The sequence below is a fragment of the Galeopterus variegatus genome, unplaced genomic scaffold (genome assembly GCF_000696425.1).
Source record: "Galeopterus variegatus unplaced genomic scaffold, G_variegatus-3.0.2 Scaffold1100, whole genome shotgun sequence".
NCBI classification, from domain to species: Eukaryota; Metazoa; Chordata; class Mammalia; order Dermoptera; family Cynocephalidae; genus Galeopterus; species Galeopterus variegatus.
Window position 1 is genome coordinate 333318 of NW_007727211.1, and position 21432 is coordinate 354749.

Genomic DNA, 21432 nt, shown 5'->3' on the forward strand with positions numbered 1-21432 from the left:
TGGGATTTGTGGCAGAGATAAGACCTATTCTGCACACATGTAGGATTCTGGGCTCAGTACTGGAAGGGTGTGGAAGTGCATTATACCCTAACAGAAAAAGTTAGCAGCTGTGTATTCGTCCTTGACAGCCACTGAAGCTACCACACGAACTGCCAAAGTCCTAGTAAGGATGACATACCCCATAATATGGTGGCTGCACATGTGGGCCCCCAACCCTAAAACAAACAGGCATTGCCCAGACTCCCACTTTGTCTGAATGGCAGCATATATAGTACAAAGGAGCACTGTGTCAACGAGTCCTCTGTCCAAAGAGTTGCAAACTATGCTAGGCCCATTAGAGGCTGTGGAGAAAATTTTGACACAACCATTACCCATAGTGATGGAGGCTACACCTTTTCATAAGGAACAGAGACCTATCACAGAGCAAGCTTGGTATACAGATGGCTCTAGCATGGGGCCTTCAGCATCATGGACAGCTGTTGCTCTCCAGCCCTTAACAGATACCTTGTGGTATGAAAATGGCACAGGGAAAAGCAGTCAATGGGCTGAATTGAGAGCAGCATGGATGGTGATAAAAAATGAGCCTGGGCCATCAACCATCTGCACTGGCAGCTGGGCTGTGTACAAAGGTTTAACCCTTTGGATCTCTACTTGGAAATATCAACGGTGGATGGTAGGCCACTGATCCCTGTGGGGACAAGCCATGTGGCAAGAGTTATGGGAATTGGGGCATGAGAAAAAAGTAACTCTTTTCCATGTCACAAGACACTTCCCCTTAGCCAGTCCAGGAAATGATGAAGCTGATGCCTTGGCTAAGTGTTCTGGCTGCAGGTACTGCATCAGAGTTGCATGATCTATATGTTGGCCTCCTGAATGTACGTTGAACTTCCCATCAGTATGACTGCAGGATTCCCATGGAGGATCACACCAGTGCTGACTACTAACCAGACATATGTGGCTAATAGTTAAGAGGACAGAATTACAAGCCTTAAGGCATATTGAATGGACAATAGGTTATGCAAATGTAAGGGTCATTTATCCTCACTAAGGGAACATTCTGGAAGATTGTGAACATGTAGATTGTACAGTGAGGGACCCTGAAGGGGTGGATTGTTGGGAAAATAGAATAATTTAATCAGGTCCCCTCACATTAGGCCCAGATGGAGGTGGTGCAGTGCATTCTCTGTAAACAGATTGTGTGTGTGGGGGTGGAGTTAGTGCACTGTGTAGCACCATAACTTGTCTGGCATTACTGCCTTGGGCGTCTGCTGCGTGTGGCTATGCTCTCCAATCTACAGCTCCCAAGGACCTGTTTGCCAGTTACCTAGCTCATTGACCTGTGTGTGAGGGGTCTGGTGACCCAGCCTGGCATGTGAGGGGTCTGGGGACCCAGCCAGGCATGTGAAGGTTTTGTGACCAAGTCTGGAATGAGGCTAAGGGGTCTGTGAGCTCTAGACCTAGCCCTAGCTCGACAATTGGCCCAGTAGGCAGGATCACAGGCAGGTAAAGGAGCACAACAGTATACAAAGCCACTGGCACAGTCCTCCTATCAGCTCTTGGACAATCTATTTCATATTGCCTACCAATGTGATTAGTCAAAAGAAACACTTCATCACTGAAAGAATCATTGATATTAGTTGCTCCATCAAAGACTTGAAAAAAACGAGGATCATGATATTTTTATCACAATGCCACTTAAATTATGTGGCTGAATTATTGTAATCAGATAGTCATTCCATTTACCGTGGGAGCTAGAGAAGTGGTTTCTTCCCCCCCCACACACAAAAAAATCACAGCCCTACCATTCTGTATGTAGTAGTTGATATGGATTTTATAATTCCAATCAATAGAACCAGCAAGAATACTGGGCTAATTTCCACATTTTGCCTCAGGCCCCATCATATTTCTGGATTAGAGATTTGTTTACACTGCAGAGACTTTGATTAGTTTATGACCCCACTCAGGTCATCATTCAGATCCACTACATTGAAACATGGTGCCAAGATAATATGGTGACTATAAGGTCACAGAGGAAGGAGACACTAGGCAGATAAAGAAAGAAAATAAGGGGCCGAGCCCATGGCGCACTCGGGAGAGTGCAGCGCTGGGAGCCCAGCAGCGCTCCCGCCGCGGGTTTGGATCCTATATAGGGATGGCCGGTGCACTCACTGGCTGAGCACAGTGTGGCCGGTATCAAAAAAGACAAAAAAAAAAAAAAAAAGAAAAAAAAAAAAAAAAAAAGAAAAAAAAAAAAAAAAAAAGAAAAAAAAAAAAAAAAAAAGAAAAAAAAAAAAAAAAAAAGAAAAAAAAAAAAAAAAAAAGAAAAAAAAAAAAAAAAAAAGAAAAAAAAAAAAAAAAAAAGAAAAAAAAAAAAAAAAAAAGAAAAAAAAAAAAAAAAAAAGAAAAAAAAAAAAAAAAAAAGAAAAAAGAAAAGAAAAGAAGATTTTATTAGCAAGCAGCAAGCGGATCTGCCAAGCTGAACCGAAAAATGGCATCAGAACCCAGAGGCAGTGGGTGTCTTCTTTTATAGGATTAAGATTGGCATCTGGCCTAGCGTAGGAAGATGGTCACAATTGTCCCATTCCAGGTATATCTTGCTCATGGGAACAGAGACTTGGAGAGACAAAAACCTTGAGCTAAAAGCGGGAAATATTTACAATGTTATACTCTGGGTACAGCCTGCTCAGCCTGCTCTTGGGAATGGAGACTTAAGGAGATTAGAGGAATGAAACTTAGAGAAACAAAACCGAAGGGTGGGGGGGCTTTCTAATGTTAGGTTCTCAGTTCCAGGGACCTAACAGTGACAAGGAAGTAGCACATACCTTCAATGCCATTGGAAAAATATTGGTACCAAACTTTGAGAGAGAAATCCACCAACAGTGAGGGGACAGTCATTTTTATAAATTTATTTAAGGTACTGTGCTCTGTAGTATGTTGAAATATCCCCGCCACAAAGAAATGCAAATTAATTCATTTTAAATCACTTACCTAATCTTAAGCCTTCTTAAGTTTAGAAGAAATACATAACTCAAATCCACTTACCGCACTGCCCATAAGGCTATGAAGTTTAAGTAGGGGCACTGGAAAGAAGGGCTGGCTTGTACTCACTTAGGGAAACCAGTGATACTTAAAGTATCAGCCAGTGACAAATATTGATAGGAAACTCACAAGAGATGGTTTGGGGGCAAAGTAATGCTCTCTTCAACAAGTATTTAATATTCTTTAAAAAAGGAGCTGTCCTTTTTTAAAGAATATTAAAGTCCTCATTGAGATTAAAGACAAGAACATGGAATAATAATTGACTATGTGACCTAACTATCCATTATGAATTATGTACTATTTGACTCACTAGGACAAAAATAAACGTGTGCAGAATCATTGCATCTTCAAATGTAAGTGGCTTGACCCAGAGGACATCCTGCAACACAGGTAAACTTCATGAAAAACTGGTCACTTACTTGAGTTGTTCCTCTTGATGTACCACTGATCTTAACCATAATTCATGACTGAATTGATAAGGAGTTTCTTAAGACTAATTGACTCAGGCTGAAAAATAACAAGTGTGATTTACAGATAGTCTTGCCTAATTGAAGGACTGTCGTATCATACTGTACTTAGTGAAGTCTCTGAAGAAAGGACGGAAAGAATGTTTGTTTGTAAAATAAAGCAGTGTATGTATGGTTAAGTTTGACTAGAAATAGAGGTCATCCTAAGTTTAGATATGTGCTGATTCATGGGCTCTTATTAACATTTGTTTAGCTGGTCAGGGATTTGCAGGAACTAGATTGGAGGAGAAGGAAATAGGAGTGGTACTCCACACTATTTCTAACACATGAAACTAAAAGATTTGCTTCCTGTCTCTGTGACTTTGTCCTCTGTATTTTGTAAGAATTTGTATCCAAAGAAAGAAAGTGTCTAGTATGTGTGCTAACAATTTATCCATTAAAGTGAAATTTGGGTTTGCTTCCTCGCCACTTGGTACTTCTCACGTCACAGGCTAGGCTAACCATCCAAAAGAGATGAATCCCTTGCCTTGCAGAGCAACTCCCAATGTGCACTACAGACTTAGAACTGAGGCTTCATATTCTTTCATGTTTTTAATATGTGCCAAATTATTATACCCTTAACCGTATTCCATCTCCACTGAGTAAAAGCCCAGAGAATGTTTTTTAATTGTAAATCTAAACAGAGATAGGTTTATGTCATGTATAAATTCCTCACTTTAGTAAAGCGGAAAGTGTATCATCCCCTTAAAGTCTAGAATGACTGAAGCAAATTCTTTTCTAATGTTGGGGGAATTAATAAGAGCATGTTTTGAGAGTATTTCTCAGGCATGATTATTCTAAGAATCACAGAGAACTTCAATTATGGAAATTAGCAGAAAATAACTTCTTAATTGGGGTGCATGTGTGTTGTGCATTGTATACCATATAGAATGGAAATTCTAGGATAAAAATTACTGAGACCATAGAAAAGCAGTAGGTCATGGTAATGTCCTTGGATTCTGGGATTGAAAGACTTGGGTAAATCAATTACAATTCCTCATGGTGAATGAGATGAGCTTCAAACAGTTAGTAAATGAACACTTAAGTAATACCAGCACAAGTTTCCCAAATGGCTTTCATTCTCAAAGTCTCCTCAGAGATTGCTCAACCATATAACAATGCTAATGTATTCCTGACTTCTTAAGGAGGGTTACATTGATGATACCAATTAGTTCATTTGCAGCCTCTATCTCATTTCTGAGTCTTTTTGCCAATCCTTGATTCACTAGACTTTAAATTGCTGGGATGTGTCCATCTTGCTGTTTTATTTTACATTTATATACATATATGCATCATTATTCTATTTTGTAAATATGATATTCTTCTGCTTTTACCATTTTACTATTTTAACCATATTTCCACCCTAATGCATGTGTACACGTGAACACATATGCATACACACAGAAGCATATCAAACACAGGTGTCTTTAGGTAAAGGTCCCCTTTTAAATACTGCCATTCAGAATTTACCAAGAGGTTCCATTATGAGAAGTAGATGTGAGTACGTTTGACTTTCAATCAGAATGGTTAATCTCTCTCCTTTCCCTACTCATGAACTTTTACTGAATATTTAGCATTAATTCTTTTCTATCCTGACAAAAATTTGTAATTATTTTGAATTTTTCATTGCTTAGATATTTCATTATAGCATTGCCTACACTGGAGTATAATGTGCCTTGTTAGTTTCATGACAAGTTTCCCTTGCAATAATAAAACTAGGTTTATTTTTAATGATTTTATCAGCATTATCCTTGCGATAGGGTAACACTCACAAACTATTTCTTACAAAATTTCTGGCAGTAGAACATTAACTTCTCAGTGTTTTAAAATTAAAAAAATATTTTGTTTTCATGTCTCTTTTGGGTGACAATGGAAGGAACCATGAAGGACCCATGGTTTCATTCCTTTGTATTCTTCTCCACTTAACTCTTATCAAGAATGCACAGCTTGCTGCCCTTTGTGACACTGTTGCAGCTAAACAAAGCACCCATTAAAATCATATTTAATTGCAAGAGATGTCAAAAATAATAACATTCTTTTATGGGTTTTTTTTAAGTTTATTTTGTTACTAAGTTCATTAATACTAGTTTAGAATTCTAATATCACTTTTCAAATGTATGCATCTTTTTTAGTTTTTTGCAGGTAATATTTTCAATTTTTATTGCAACTAAAAAATTAAAACTAAAGTAACATTTCTGGGGAATTACATTTCTAGGAATTGTAGTGTGTTAGGTACTCTGATGTGGATAAAAGTAATTAATGAGTCAATCTCTATCAAATAATACTAAATAACACTTTTATACTTGGGATTAAACAGGATACCTAGGTTCAAAAATATATTTACTATCTCAAGCAGTTCTTAACAAAGGGCTGATGTCAAGACTCACATCTATGATTATTCCCAGAAATTTATAAGCTTAAGTTTCAACAAATAGGCTACTCAAGGGAACTCTTGAGTAGCCAACTGTGATTGGCTAGACTTCCACTTAGAGTCCATTATATTCTAGAATAAAGTGCCAAGATCCTTGAAATACTGTACAAGACTTCTGCATCATTCATTTCTATTTACCTTTCCATCCTATTGTTTCCCTTGCCTGATCCACAACAAAAGTGAACTCCTGGAAATTCCTGCACGTGCTTCTCACAGCCATTATCTTGGTTCATTCTCTCTCCTCTCTCTGTGCATATGTTAGGCCTGTGATTTTTATTTTGTTTTTTAAGTTTTCCCATCATCACAAATCCTAACTCAATAATAATTTTAAATGATAATTTTTCTATAAATCTTTTTTATGATTTTATTTTAGATGATTTCTGTACTATATCATATCATCAGTTTTTATATATAATTGTTTAAGCTTTTGACAAAATTATGAACTCTTTTAGGGAAAACACACAAGTTTATGCATATTTATACATCTACATTGCCCAGTTTTTCCTATTGATGATGGTTTCTTGATAAAGTTAATGCCATTTATTTCTGGGTAATCTGTGATATAATTATATTGAACTCATTTAAGCTGTAAAATTCAATTGCTTACTATACTCATTTTTGTTTGTGTTTGAGCATTTCCCCAGTTACTTGTTCTTTACAGTTTGGATGATTTAGCTGAAAATTTCAATGTGAATTATTTATTAATGATATTCTCAAACCCTTTCCATCAGAAATGATTAGAAATTCTAAGTTAAATAGCACATTGACCTATGGATTGCATGCAAATAAATAATTAGGAACAATGTCAAAGAAAGGCCCAGCAACCTATAGTATTATTGAAAAGCAAACCCATCATTATTTAAATAATTTATCCTTATTTATTTGAATAATTAATTTAACATGATTACATTCCTTTAATAATTAACTGTATTGCTTCAAGTCATTTTGTTAAAAATTGCAGTATACAATAACATAATAAGCCATGCTGGACACATTTCTTTTAACTTTAAGAGTGCAGGAGAGAGTTTTCAAAAATAAAATATCACAAAATAAATATGTAATGATATTTAGCTAAGTGTTCAAACAGAATAGAATGCTGTTAGTAGATAGAACGACAGAATATGTAAGTCGGAGGGCTTAGGGAAGGTTTTCTGAAAACACAGACTTTGAGCTGAGAGTGTGAGCTAAGAATCGAAGTTGAGCAGAAAGGAATAAAGATAATGAAAGGGGATATACACTTGAGCTTTCCAATATAAAAATCATAGTAATCTTTCAACATATATACTTACAATTTGTCAAACACAAATATACAATCTGCCAATCTTTTGCAAGGCGCTAAAATTCTGAAGGTAAAAATCAAAGTTTGTTTTCAAACAAAACATTCCAGTGCAGGAGGCCAATGAGAAAATCAATAATTACATGTGTGATAATTGGCATTTGTGAGTTGGGTCACTGATGTTTATAAGACACTGCTGAAAACTGACTGCAGGATTGGATAAAGACTAATTAACTGCCCTTTCAAATGTATTTAAGATTTTATTCATTCCACAAACATTCTTATGCTTGTAAAGCAGCTGTAGAGTAATGAGAGGGTTAGAAGAATAAACTAATGAAAAGGGAATCTCAGTAGTTTTCTGCACAACAGGATAAACAATTTCCATAACAATGGGACTAAATCATACCCAGAGGAAAGTTGGGCACAGTAGGCCTGACTCATTATCAACACACTACTACTCACTGACAAAGAAAATTCAGAGAAAAGTGTGAGGACTGCCATGTGCATTTTTACCTAGCCCAATCATCTGTGGAATGACATCTGATAGATTACGAGTTTCTAATATGCAAATTCTAAAGCAGTACTATCAAAAGTTTCGTCCACTTTCTGAAAGAATCAGCAAAACTTAGGAATTTGTTAAAGATGCAAATTCCATGGATACCTTCTAGACCTAAGTCAAAATCCCTGGGGGTATTTACAGTATCCTGCTTTAGCAAGTTATCAAAATGATTCTTATGCACACTAATGTTTAAGAAGCACTCTGTAAAAGATCATAAATTAAATATTGAGTTGATAAATGAAATACATTAAAATAAAGAATATTTTCAAAATAATACCTTATAAAATAGCTACATTTGCCTTGTTTTGTTTTAGTTGGTTATTCTATCCTTGTGAATTATTTATGATATTTCTTGTACATAAAACTTTGGCTCTCTTTTTATCAAACCAACAGTCTCATACATCTGATGGTATTTCTTCTAAAGATTTTTTTCTTCAAGAAAGTCAAAACTAACTTTGAGACAATAAGCATGAAAAAATAAACAATTATGGTCATTATCTATTTATAAAATTGCATTTCCCCTGAACTTTGAGCCTTTTCTTTTACCTAAAATGTTTTACTTTCTTGTCAGTCTATCCACTTAAATTTCTGATCAAATAGTGAAGAATGGCATTTGATAAATATTGACATAGGAACATATGAAAATATACCAAACTAGCAAAAATGTATTTTTGTTCTGTATTATACTTTAACTTGGTGTACACAGCACTTCATATATCATGCATATTGTGATTTGATGTGGAAGTTGACTTTTTCTGTCTTCATCATGAAGATGATGTTGCCTACTATATCTACAGGAAAGGGAATGGCATACTATTCTCTTTTTCAAAAATAAGACACAACATGACATACTGTATGTTTAATTTTGAGTTTGCTGATGCTGAAAAAAATGAAAATCATTGCATTTGCTCCAGAATGACATTTAGATTTTTTTACTCCAAACAAAAGTTGTGGAACATAGGATTTGGGGTACTACATCATCAAGGAATAACTGAATATTTCAGGCATGTGATAGATACCAAATTTCTGATGGGGATCAAAATCTGTCAAGGACAATGGCTGCTACTATCAATCACCTCCCTGAGTAATTGGTTCTGCAGTGACATAAAAATGTGCAGAAAGCTCAGTGGAGGTGGAAAGTAGAAAGGAAAAAAGTCAGCATTTCCTAAGTGGTATCCAAGGCTGGATGATATAAAACTCAATGACACGCAATAAGTTGGGGAGAAAAAGGAGAACGAAAGAGGATTTAAATTAAAATACGTTTACAATGTTTTTTATAAACCTGTGAGGCACGTACTGTCACTGTACTAAGTAGAGAAATTTGTCATATCATAACAAAATTTTGGTTTCAATTCATACTTGGAATTTCATTAATTGAGGGTATATCCAAACAGTGTATAATCTGAAATCTGTATCTTGCTTTTATGCTTTAATTTTGTGATACATCATTTCAATGTTCAATAGAAATACTAATAATTAATATTAATTAATGCAGGAATTATAGTAATACTAAGAATAATAAATTTATGATAATTTTCTTTGTTTTCAAACCTTTTCACACAAAATATCCATCATCTAAAATAGTTAATGAAGTGCTTTGAATTGATATGGCTTTTGTACTCTAATAGATCAGAAATGAAGCAGAATTGTAAAACTTATCATCTACTCATTTAATTTCTAAATGAAAAGTTAATACATTCTCTAAAGTCACATCTTTCCCTGGATATAGGATCCCAGTTCTCATATACATACATGTATATAGATATTTTGTTTGTTTGTGCTCCTGTTCTGAGTTTTCTAAATTTCTTAAAACTCTTCAATCTAGCAGGTCTCTGTACAGATTAATCTTTATTTTCTACATGTAGTACAGATTCCCTTCCCCTTTTTAATTCTACTCTTCTTTCATTTCTCCTTCCTTTCATAAATATTTATAATTCATTTTCTAATATCTAAAATTGCATTTCGTTTACACTCTATTTTGGCTATAAATTATTTATCTTTTCATTATACATGTACAGATTATAGACATTGTTTTTCAATATAAAGCTTCAGAATTTATTTTCCATTTTAAGAAATGCTTAAAAAATTAGTTGTATTTGCTTTAGGTAACATTTTCATTTCACTCCAAATGCGTTTCAAATAAACAATAAGGCTGTGTCAGTGGAAATCCATATAGATATAACAAGGTGTTATTTTTTTTTTATAGTCCTAGCTTTGAAATCAATTATATGTGGGCAGAGGAAGCCTGAGGATACCAACTGAGTCAACACAGTTTTATTGATAGTGGCCTGTTTTTACAAATGAAACATACTTTAGCCACATGTCAATCATATCCTAACTGCAAAGCCTTTATTATTTTTCTCTAGATTATTACTTTCTTCTCAGTTTAAATGGATTGGAAAATTGAAATGCTATTTTACATTTTCTGCCTCCAAGAAAAAAAAAAACTAATCTAAAATGAAGCAATAGCAAAATATCAACTTTGTCAATCACTATTGACATAATATTCAATTCTATCTGTATGCTAATACCAATTTATTTCTGGAAATGTATTTTTCAAATATAAATCAACCAAGAACATGAAGCATTAATATAATTCCAGTGAACAAATATGGATAATTTTCAGCAATATGATGTTAATGATTGGTATAATTGTCAATGTTTTGGTAAAATTTAGATAAAAAGCAAAAGCCACTAAAATCTTTCAGAACTGTCTACATTTATAATGAGTTTTAGAACTATTTTTGGAGTCCAAAGTAGTGGCTACTATAAGTGATATTCTGGTGCAGACCAACAGGTTACTGAAACATAGTATCTTAACCATAATAGAATTTTTTTTTTCCTTTTTGTCTTTTTTTACTGACCGGTAATGGGATCGCAACCCTTGGTGTTGCGCCCATACCAGGGACCGGCAACAGGATCACAACCCTTGGTGTTACGCCCGCACCGCGCTCAGCCAGTGAGCGGGAACCAGTCTCCACATGGGATCCGAACCCTCGGCGGGAGTGCCGCCGCGCTCCCAAGCAGCACACTCTCCAGTGCGCCACCAGGCCGGCCCATAATAGAATTTTTTAATAAATATGTATAAATCACAGGCATTTTAGAAAAAAGTGGGTATTAACCAATGTTGTTTTGTACACTTCTTTGAATAAAGAGGGTAAATATCTCTAGATTTTATTTTATTTTTTTCAGTAGTTAATTTTATACCAAATGAAAATTTGTGATTAATTTTATATAAAACTTTCATTTGCATTATTTCATAGCAATTAATTAGAACTAATCCACGAATTGTGATAAAAATGACTCTTTGTAAATTTAAACTTAGAAGCTGAAGTTTTATAACAAATTTTTATTTCTTTAGTCCTCTTGGGGTATTATAACAAAATACCACAAACTAGGTGGCTTATTAACAACAGAAATTTATTTCTCACAGTTCTCAAGGCTGGGAAGCTCAAGATCAATATGCCTGCAGATTCAGTGACTGGTGAGGGCCCACTTGCTCATAAATTGCAACTTCTCAGTGTGGATGTGTCCTCACATGGTGAAGAAAGGGGCAAGGAAGTTTACTCAGGCCTCTATTATAAGGAGACTAATCCCATTCACTAGAACTTTGCCCTAATAAACTAACATCTCCTAAAGTCCCCACTTTGTAAAACATCACTTTGGGGGTCAGAATTTCAACATATAACGTTGAGGAGACACAAACATTCAAACATAGCACTTCAACTTAGTTTGCTTTGAATATTTCAAAGAAAATTTATTTCTTGAGATTATTGACCAAGTTATTTTTTCTTGCCCTTTCCCCCCACCAATTTAAATGTGTTTTATTTTGAAAAGTTTCAGTGAAACTTCTAGAAAGAAAAAATTATAGAAAGAAAAAAAGAATAATAGTCTGATGGAAAGTTCTCTGAGTTTCTTTTGTTTTCTCACTGTTGAAATGTATAGGAATATTGTTTAAAAAGGAGAGGATATATAAAATAAAAAATTGTAGTGTCAAGCTAATAATTTAAAGCCAGAATGAAACACTTCAGCCACAGCAATTCTTTCTTTCTTTCTTTCTTTCTTTGAAGCATACTTGATTGTACATATCTGTGGGGTACAGCTTTGAATATCAATACCTGTGTGCAATATGCGATGCTCAAATCAGGATAGTTGCTATATTCATCATTACACAACACAATCCTTTTTTGTAGACCTTTACCAATTTCTCGCTACACTCCCCATCCCCCTTTCCCACCTCTGGCGGCCTCAGTTCCATTTTCTCTTTTGAAAGTTCAACAAATTATTGCTAATGTTGTATCTTCCTTTATTTTTTTTATTTACTTGTTCATTTTTTTTAGCTCCCACTCATGAATGAGGATATGTGGTATTTCTCTTTCTGTGCCTGGCTCATTTCACTTAACATAATTTTCTTTAAGTTCATCCATGTTGAGACACTGCTATTCTTAAAAAAAAAAATTACATAATTTTATTTGAACATAAACAAATTTTAAAAATAGCTTTAATATTGCTTTATGAATTAAATCACACGAAGTTTTAAAAATTACATTCAAAGTATGTTATGGATTATATCATTACTACTTCACATACCTTCCATCCAAAATTAACCTATTCTGTCTAAGGTGTCAGAATAAAGTATATATCATTAAAACATGGCTTTGAGAGGTTAAAAGTGTGAAATGATAAATCACAATAATGATAAAAATATATAAATGAACAAGGTTAAGGCCAATTTTGACAACATTAAAATATGCAACTATTAGCATAAAAATACTTTGAATTCTGAGATATTTATTCATAGTATATCTACCTCTGCCCCCAAACACATTGAAGATGCATTTTAATTTATGAAAACTCCTAAATGATAGTTTTAAATTCTCTGAAATAAGAATCACAGTTTGTATAGCAAGTAAATTGCTGTCTTTGGGTTTAAAAACTACTGAATATAGAATACATATTACTTTATTTTTAAATCATTAATTTTTTAAAAAGTTAGTATGAAAATGTAATAATAAATATTATAATACTGTTATTGCCAAATGTTGATCAGAAGCTGTCAAAATATTTTCTAAAAAAAAAGGTCAGTGAACTTTTCATTTCTATATTATTTACTTATTTATTTGGAAGGAAGGAAGGAAGAGAGGGAGTAAGGAAGGAAGAAATTTTTTTTTAATATAGGTATATCTGAACCTCCATCAAGATTATACTATCCCAAATGGTAATTAAAATAGTGAAGTATATATTAAAAATAATAAATTGTTTTTGGATGATTCTTTTTAGAAAATCGTTTTTAGAATTAAAACCATAAATAAACTGCTTACCTATACAGACAACTGATACTGAGGAAAATAAAGAATATAGGACATAAGAAATACTCCCTTCAAACTCTAAAATAGTGTTGAAGAAATCCTTCAATTGTAGTTAGTTAAAAGCTCACGTTTGACAAATTTAATGTAGTCTTTTATACCTGAAGAAAATTATTTATTGTTAAAACCCTGAAAAATAGGAAAAACCTGTAGCTTTAAATATGGGGGAAAAAAAGAACAGTTAAATTACCAAAAGCCATGAGTTTGCAGACATTTCATACCACCACATGTGGAATGTTTAATTTATAAAAGAAAATACTGGGTAACTATTTAAGGGAGATGGCATGACACATGAAACTCATTTTCTGTCATCAAGATCTTATACCAAATTAATATCCTTGATTTTCTGCTTAAAATTATGTGAAACAAAATTGATTTCTAAAGAGAAAGCTGATGTAAGGAAGCCATGAATGTCCCCAAATCACCAAAATTCAAAAAGGATGATTTATATGTTTTTTCAAGACGTAGATTATTAAATAAATAGATAAGTCCTAAGTAGAAAGATGAAAGCAAAAGAGTATGTGTTAAGCAGACTATCAAAAGGGTTCTCTGAGCCAATATGGAAAGTAGGAAACATTTATGTGTGACTGTTTTTTATGGTCCCTAGTATTGTGATCCATGGAAAAGAGCAAAAACAACAGCAAAAACTCTTAGAGTAGCAATGAGGTACATGGTTATTTAGCATCTACCAAAATTATAATTCCAATCTCATAATAAAGTTAAAAATGTAAAGTTAGCCATAATGTTTCCCATCCCTCAGTCTTTTATTCTTTTTTACTAACAAATTAAATGTCTTATTAAAATTTTTATTGAATGTTGGCTTTTATAATTTCAGATTTTACATTCTCTTCCTGTTTAGCAATTTTAATTTTGTTAGTTTTTTTGTTTTGTTTTGTTTTTAACTGTTACTTTACATAACTTTTTGGTCTCTAAGATTCTGGCTTCTTGATACTTCGTTTGAGTATGGCAGTATTTTATTAATGTTAGAGACAGGTTATCTGCCTTAGAGGTCATCGGTATCTCCTCTAGATTGTGCTATTAAAAACAAACTGCCATTAATTTGTCCATTTGATTGAAAATATGTCCAAATTCAAAAAACCTGAAGCTAGGAGAAAGCACACATTTATAATCTCATTATTATTTTCAAATTTTATTAAAATATTGGATTTAGCCATAATAAAGACAGAGCAGAGTTGCCCTACATGCATTATATCGGTCTAACACAATGAATGTTACATATCACTAAACATCAGGATCTTAATCTTAAATCTTTCTATTTTTTTTTTTTTATTGATTATACATATCCATGAGGCATAGAGCTGACTGTCAGCACCTGTGCCCAAGATGTGGTGAGCAAATCAATACTATCAGCATGTCCACCACGTCAAATTGCAATTATTCCCTGTGTCCTCCACCCACCTCTCCCTAGGGTCCCTCTCCTACCGCTCTACCCCCGACCCTGGCAACCCTAAGTTTATACTCTCCCTCGGCAAGTCCAACGTACCACTGTGGTCTTTTGTTCCTTCTTTTTTTTCTCTCTTAGCTCTGACTTATGAGTGAGGACATGTGGTATTTTTCCCTCTGTGCCTGGCTTATTTTACTTAATATAATTTTGTCCAAGCTCACCAATGTTGCTGCAAATGGCAGAATTTCATTCTTTTTTATGGCTTAGTACTTTTCCATTGTGTGTATATACCACCTTTTCCTTATCCAGTCATCTGTTGATGGACATATAGGTTGTAATTATCTTGGTATTATAAATAAAGCTGCAATGAACATGACATTGCAGATATCCCTTCAACATGATGATTTCCATTCCTTTGGTTATATACCCAGAAGTGGGATTGCTAGATCATAGGGTAGTTCTATCTGTAGTTTTTTGAGAAAGCTCCATACTGTTTTCCATAGTGGCTGGGCTAATTTACTGTCCTGCCAACAGTATAGAATTCACTTTTCTTTGCATCCATGACAGCACTTTTTATTCTCAGTCTTTTATATTATAGCCACTTCAACTGGGGGTAACATGATATCGGAATGTGGTTTTAATTTGCATTTTCCCAATGATTAGTGATGTTAAGAATTTTTTCAAGCACTGGTTGTCCATTTGTATGTCTAACTTTGAAAAATGTCTGTTTAGCTCCTTTGCCCATTTTTTAATTGGGTTACTTGTTTTTTTACTGTGTAGTTGTTTGAGTTCCTTGTATATTCTGGCTATTGTTTGTCAGATGTATAGTTTGCAAGTATTTTCTCCCATTCTGTAGGTTGTCTTTCTGCCCCATTGATTGTTTTCTTTGCTGTGCAGAAGCTTTTTAGTTTGATATAAACTCATTTATTTATTTATTTATTTTTCTTTTGTTGCTTGTGCTTTTGGGATCTTATTCATAAAGTTTTTGCCCAGTCCTATTTTATGAAGTGTTTTCCCTATGTTTTCCTTTAGTAGTTTTATAGTTTCAGGTCTTAAAGTTAAATCTTTAATCCATTTCGAGTTGATTTTGGTGAGAGGTGCAGGTCTAGTTTCATTCTTCTGCATATGGATGTCCAATTTTTGCAGCACAATTTACTGAAAGAGTCTTTCGCCAATGCATTTTCTTATTGTCTCTGTCAAAGATCAGTTGTATATAGGTGTGTGGCTTATTTCTGTTCCATTTGTCCAATTGTCTATTTTTATGCCAGTACCTGCTGTTTTGGTTACTATAGCTTTGTAGCATAATTTGAAGTCAGGTAGTGTTATGCCTGTGGCTTTTTTTTATTGTTGTTTTTCTTTTGTTCAGGATTCCTTTGGCTATTCAGGGTCTTTTGTTGCTCCATGTGAATGCTAGGATTTTTTTTTTTTTTCTATTTCTGTGAAGAATGTCATTGATATGTTGATAAGGATTGCATTGAGTCTGTCAATAGGTTTGTGTTTTTTGGACATTTCACAATGCTGACTCTCCCAATTCAAGAGCATGAAATGTCTTTCCACTATTTTGTGTCTTCTTTAATTTCTTTCAGTAGAGATTTGAAGTCTTCGTTGTGAAGATTTTTACCTCCTTTATTAAATTGACTATGAAGTATTTTTTTATGGGGGGGTGACTACTGTAAATGGGCTTACTTTATGATTTCTTCTTCTGCTAGTTCGTTATTGGGGAATAAAAACACTACGGACTTTTGGATGTTGATTTCATATCCTGCAACATTACTGAAATTGTTAATTACTTCTAAGAGTTTTTGGTATCATCTTTAGGTTTTTCTATTTATGAGATTATGCTATCTGCAAATGGAAAATTTAACTTTGTCATTTTCAGTCTGGATGCCCTTTATTTCTTGCCTGATTGCTGTTGCTCGCACTTCTAACACTATGTTAAATAGGAGTAACAGTGAGCATCCTTTGCTTGTTCCTGATATTGAAGAACAAATAACTGAATTTGGAGTGCTATATTTGACTATGCTGTATGCTACAAAGGAGAGTAAACTCACTTATTGGATGTGTATATATGTGTGTGTGTTTGTGTGTTTGCCACAAACCCAAACAGAAATTGCTGGAAGAAATATGGTCCTTCTCCATTTATGTAAGCTTTCATTTTTGAGTAGTAGCTCTAGAATGTAGATAAAGATGAGATTTTAGAGTGTATAATTCCTAACAGTTTGGAAAATCAAAAAGAAGTTGAAAGACATTAACAAACAATTTTATTGATTAAATTTAATTCATTTCAGAACATTTTAATGGGTGTCTAGCATATACTTAATGCTGCTTTGAATCTGAAGTTGTTTCACAAATAAAGAACTTGAAAATATAGAAATCTAAGTAAGGATATTCTAAAATTTATGAGTGTAGTCTAAAAGTTACATGAAAATAATAACAGAACTTGAGAATAAATTGACCACTATTAACCATAAAAAGCATGATATTCAGGCAGCTGGTCATCACTGAATAATCCCTGAAGTGTTCACTGAAGTGTAATAGAAATTTCCTTCCACTCTAGAATAGGAACCAGGAAGTTATCCCATACTGTTAGATGATGGTGAAATAACCAGGCTAATGCAGTTTTAGAAAAACAATGCTAAGCATTAATTTATTCCTAGAATACTGTTTATTAAGTAAAAATACTACCATAATACAAAAAGATATAGAGAAAAATTCCAACAGAGTATATATTGTTGTCACAAATATCTTCTCCTACTACATAACCTATATTTCTACTTTGTTAATGATGAATTTTATTAATACACGTTATTTATTTTATTTTTCACATTATTAATTTTAAGGTAATCGAAAAGTTTTTATTCCTTATGGTTAGCACTATATATTTTGTTTTTTCTACCTAAGTTCACAGAGATATTCTGTGGTATTTTTTTAAGTTTAATTTTTTTTCTTTCATATTTAAATCTTGGCATAAAAAATGGCACAGATAGAAACATTTAAAAGTGGCTACCTAAGTAGAGTTAGAGCATATATTTAAAATATGAGAATATTATAAAAACTGATATAAATATTTGAAATTTTAGATAAAATAATTTTCTAGTGTTACTACAGATGCTCTTTCTTCAAAAAAGTAACTGTCTTCACAGGAAAAAAATGGTAGCAATAATATAGTACAAGTAATGGTTTGTTCTCAAAAGCAACAAAAATCCATTTGTTTAAAAATAAATAACAAATCACACTGAAGTTCAATAGCTTGACACTACAATAATTTACTTTTCTTTGCACGTCTGCTGTATTTAACTCTAAATACCTGACAGGTGCATGTCTGCTCCACTGTTCTCTCATTCTTCTTTAACGAGTGGCCTAGCCAGAATATTTTCTTATGATAGTAATGTTACCAAAACCCAAGTTCAGCTTCCCACTGCCAAATAGATACAAAAGACTCAAAAGTCGGATGTTGGTGAAAAGGGAAGGCAGCTTTATTTAGGACCAGTAACTTGAAGATGTTAGCTTAAACCATCTCTCAGGCTCAGATTTACTGAGGGATTTTATGATGTAAGAAGCTGTGAGTGAAAAGCAGGGCGGGGAGATGTGAGCTCCAAGGGGGCTGCATGTAAGGGGCCAGGTGCAAATTCCTGTCAAGGTTCCTTCTGACTTCTGTTTTCATACTTGACATTATCTTAGTGTCCTGCAGAATTTTGATTTGCTTCAGGGAGGAATCAGCATAGCTTTATTGACGTATTCTGTGGTTTCTCAGGTTCTGAGAAACGGCTCTACACTTGTGTAAATAATGTCATCCTGTGCTATAACCAAGGTTCAAAATATCAAGTAACCATTGAAAAAAGAGGGAACTCAGAGAAATGTATGCTAAGATAAAAAACAAACAAACAACAACAAAAAAACTGTGTCTTTTAAAGTTTTACTAATTCCATGCAGTTTTAGGTCCTAACAAAGCTTCAGTCCTGCTCACTCCAACAGTGATGACAGAAGCCTAGAGGAAAAAGAATTCATTGACGCCTCTCATGGTCTAGACCCAGAGGAGACAGATCACATTGTTACTGCTGCAAGAATTCTACTGGATAAATAAGTCACATGACTAAATCAAAATCAATGGGTTGAGTGAATATACTTATCTCTAGAGGAACAAACTAAATGTAATGTGGCAAATAGTATAAATACAGAAAGAAGTGAAAAATTAAGTACACTACTACAATCCGTCATAGAGATAATAATCTGACGGTAATTTCTGGTGAAGAAATTGTTTTTACTTATTTCTTTAAATTTTATTTTAACATTTGTGGGGTGCAGTATGTTATTTAAATACACGCATATACAGCACAATGATTCGCTTAGGGTAGATAGCACAGTTTTGTATCCATCTACCACTTTTCCTCCTTCCCCCACCTTTAACCACTTTGTTTTTTTCTCTTTTAGATTCCACATATGAGCGATATCATGTGGTATTTGTCTTTTTGTGCCTGACTTATTTCAATTAACATGATGGTTTCCAGCCACCAAAACAAAACAAGCAAAACCAAAATCTAAAAAAAAAGCCTTAAAAAGTTTTTATTTATTTTTAATTGACAAATAATAATTGTGTATATTTATAGTGTACAATATGATGTTTTGATCTATGTATACATTATAGACTCAATCAAGCTAATTAGCATATCCATCACCTTATCAAATTTATCAATTTTTTTGTGATGAGAATGTTAAAATCAATTTTAGCAATTTAAAAATACAAATTATATTGTTGTTAACTGTTTAATGTAATAATCATGCTACACAATCCATAAGTGATTCTGCGTTATCTCTGGAGGATACTATAATTTTCAACCTAAAAAGAGTAGAAAAGCTATCTTTAGAAAAACATTGAAATCTAAGGTAAAGTTAGACATGATAAGAGAAAAACCTAATTTTAAAAGCAATTCTATAGTTTCAGACAAATTACACACCATGGTAATTGCTATGGATCAAATATCTCCCCAAAACTCATTGAAACTTAATTCCCAATGTAACAGTGTTAACAGGGTAGTAAATCCTATTATGGCAATTGAAAGGTGGATCCTTTTAAAAGTGTTAGATTGTGAGTGGATTGATTCATTTATGGAGTAGTAGGTGTGGTTCTGATGGTTTTAAAAAAGAGCAAGTGAGCAGGTTAGTTCTCTCTTACTCAGCCCATTCTCACCATGTGACACCCCACATCGCTGTAGCGAGTACAGAACACAAAGAAGGGCCTCACCAGATGTGTTCCCTGGACTTTGGATTTCCCAGCCTCTGAAACTGAATATATTTCAGTCCTTTATATGTTACCCAGTTTCAGGTATTCTGTTAAACACAACAGAAACAAATTAATACAGAAAACTGGTACTGAGAACTAGGGTGTTGCTTAAAATGAATAACTGAAAATGTGAAAGCAGCGTTGGAACTCAGCAATGGGCAGAGGCTGAAAGAATTTGGAGAAACAGTATAGAAAAAGCCTAGATTCTTATGGGGCTTTGAAGACAAGAAGACCAGGAAATGTTTGGAAGGTCTCAGAGAATGCTTAGGTGGTGGTGACCAGAATGCTGATACAAATATGGACAATAGAGGCCATTTTGAGAAGGTCCTAGATGTAAATAAGAAGAAAGAGAATGAAAGAAAGACCCAAAAGGCATCTTCAAGGTGTCCCCTCTCATCACAGGCCCAGAGGCCAAGGGAGGCAGAATGGTTTCAGGAAACAGTCTTGGGAAGCCCCCCACTGCCAAAGACTGCCATGGGATGCTACTTCTCATACTCTGGCTTCTCAGGCTGCTCCACCTGTGGTTAAATCGACCCCAGGTGGCTGGACCTGCAGCTTTGGAAGATTCAAGCCAAAAACCTTGGTGCTGCCCATATGGTGTTAAGTCTGTAGATTCACAGAACGCAAAAGCTTAAGGAGGTATCACACCCAGATTTTGAAAGATGTGTAGAAAAGTCTGAAGACCAGGAAGAGATCTATCACAGGGTATGGCCACTGCAGAGAGCCTACAATAGAGCAATGCTAAGCAGAAATGTGGAGCAATGTCACAGCAGAGAACCCTCACCAGGGCCATGCCTAGTGGAGCCATGGAAGTGGGACTGCCACTGGGGACCCCAGAACTGTAGAGCTACCAGTGTGGAACACCAGCCTGGTAGAGGTGAAGTGTGGGCTGAACCCAGGGCTGCCTGAGGACTTGGATGCCAAACCCTTGCACCAGTGTGCAGAAGATGTAGAACATGGGGTTGAGATAGACTATTCCCCAGCTTTGAGATTTGATGCCTATACTGCTGGGTAATAAACTATAAGAGATAAATTTTGTTCCTTCATAAGTTACCTAGTTTCAAGTATTCTGTTATAAGCAACAGAAACAAACTACTACATTAATAAGAACAAATAAAGTGTAAGATGTTACATTTAAATCTGAAATATTCAAAACCTTAAACCTCAATGCTTCTCCCCAAATCATCACACTTTACTTGTACTTATATTTTATTGCTCAGCATTTATCACATAGCTCCAACCTAAATTCAAGAAATATATGTAGAGAAGGAAATGAACATTTGCTTAATTATCAAATCACAGAGATATTACAGAAAATGCTCTACCAAATATTGATATTGAAATATTTGTTGAATAGATGTATGAGAGAATAAATAAAATGTCATGATCAAAACTGACTAAAGGTTAATGAAAAGTTAACTTCTGTGTGATGTCGGAAAGACTGAGAAGAACACTGGCTTCCTTAATCATCAGGAGAAGGAAAAAAAAAAACAAAAAACCCACCACCAAACAAGTTCTAGAAACAATATAGCAATTGCTTGAATTTATCACCAGAATCCTACTTGGCTC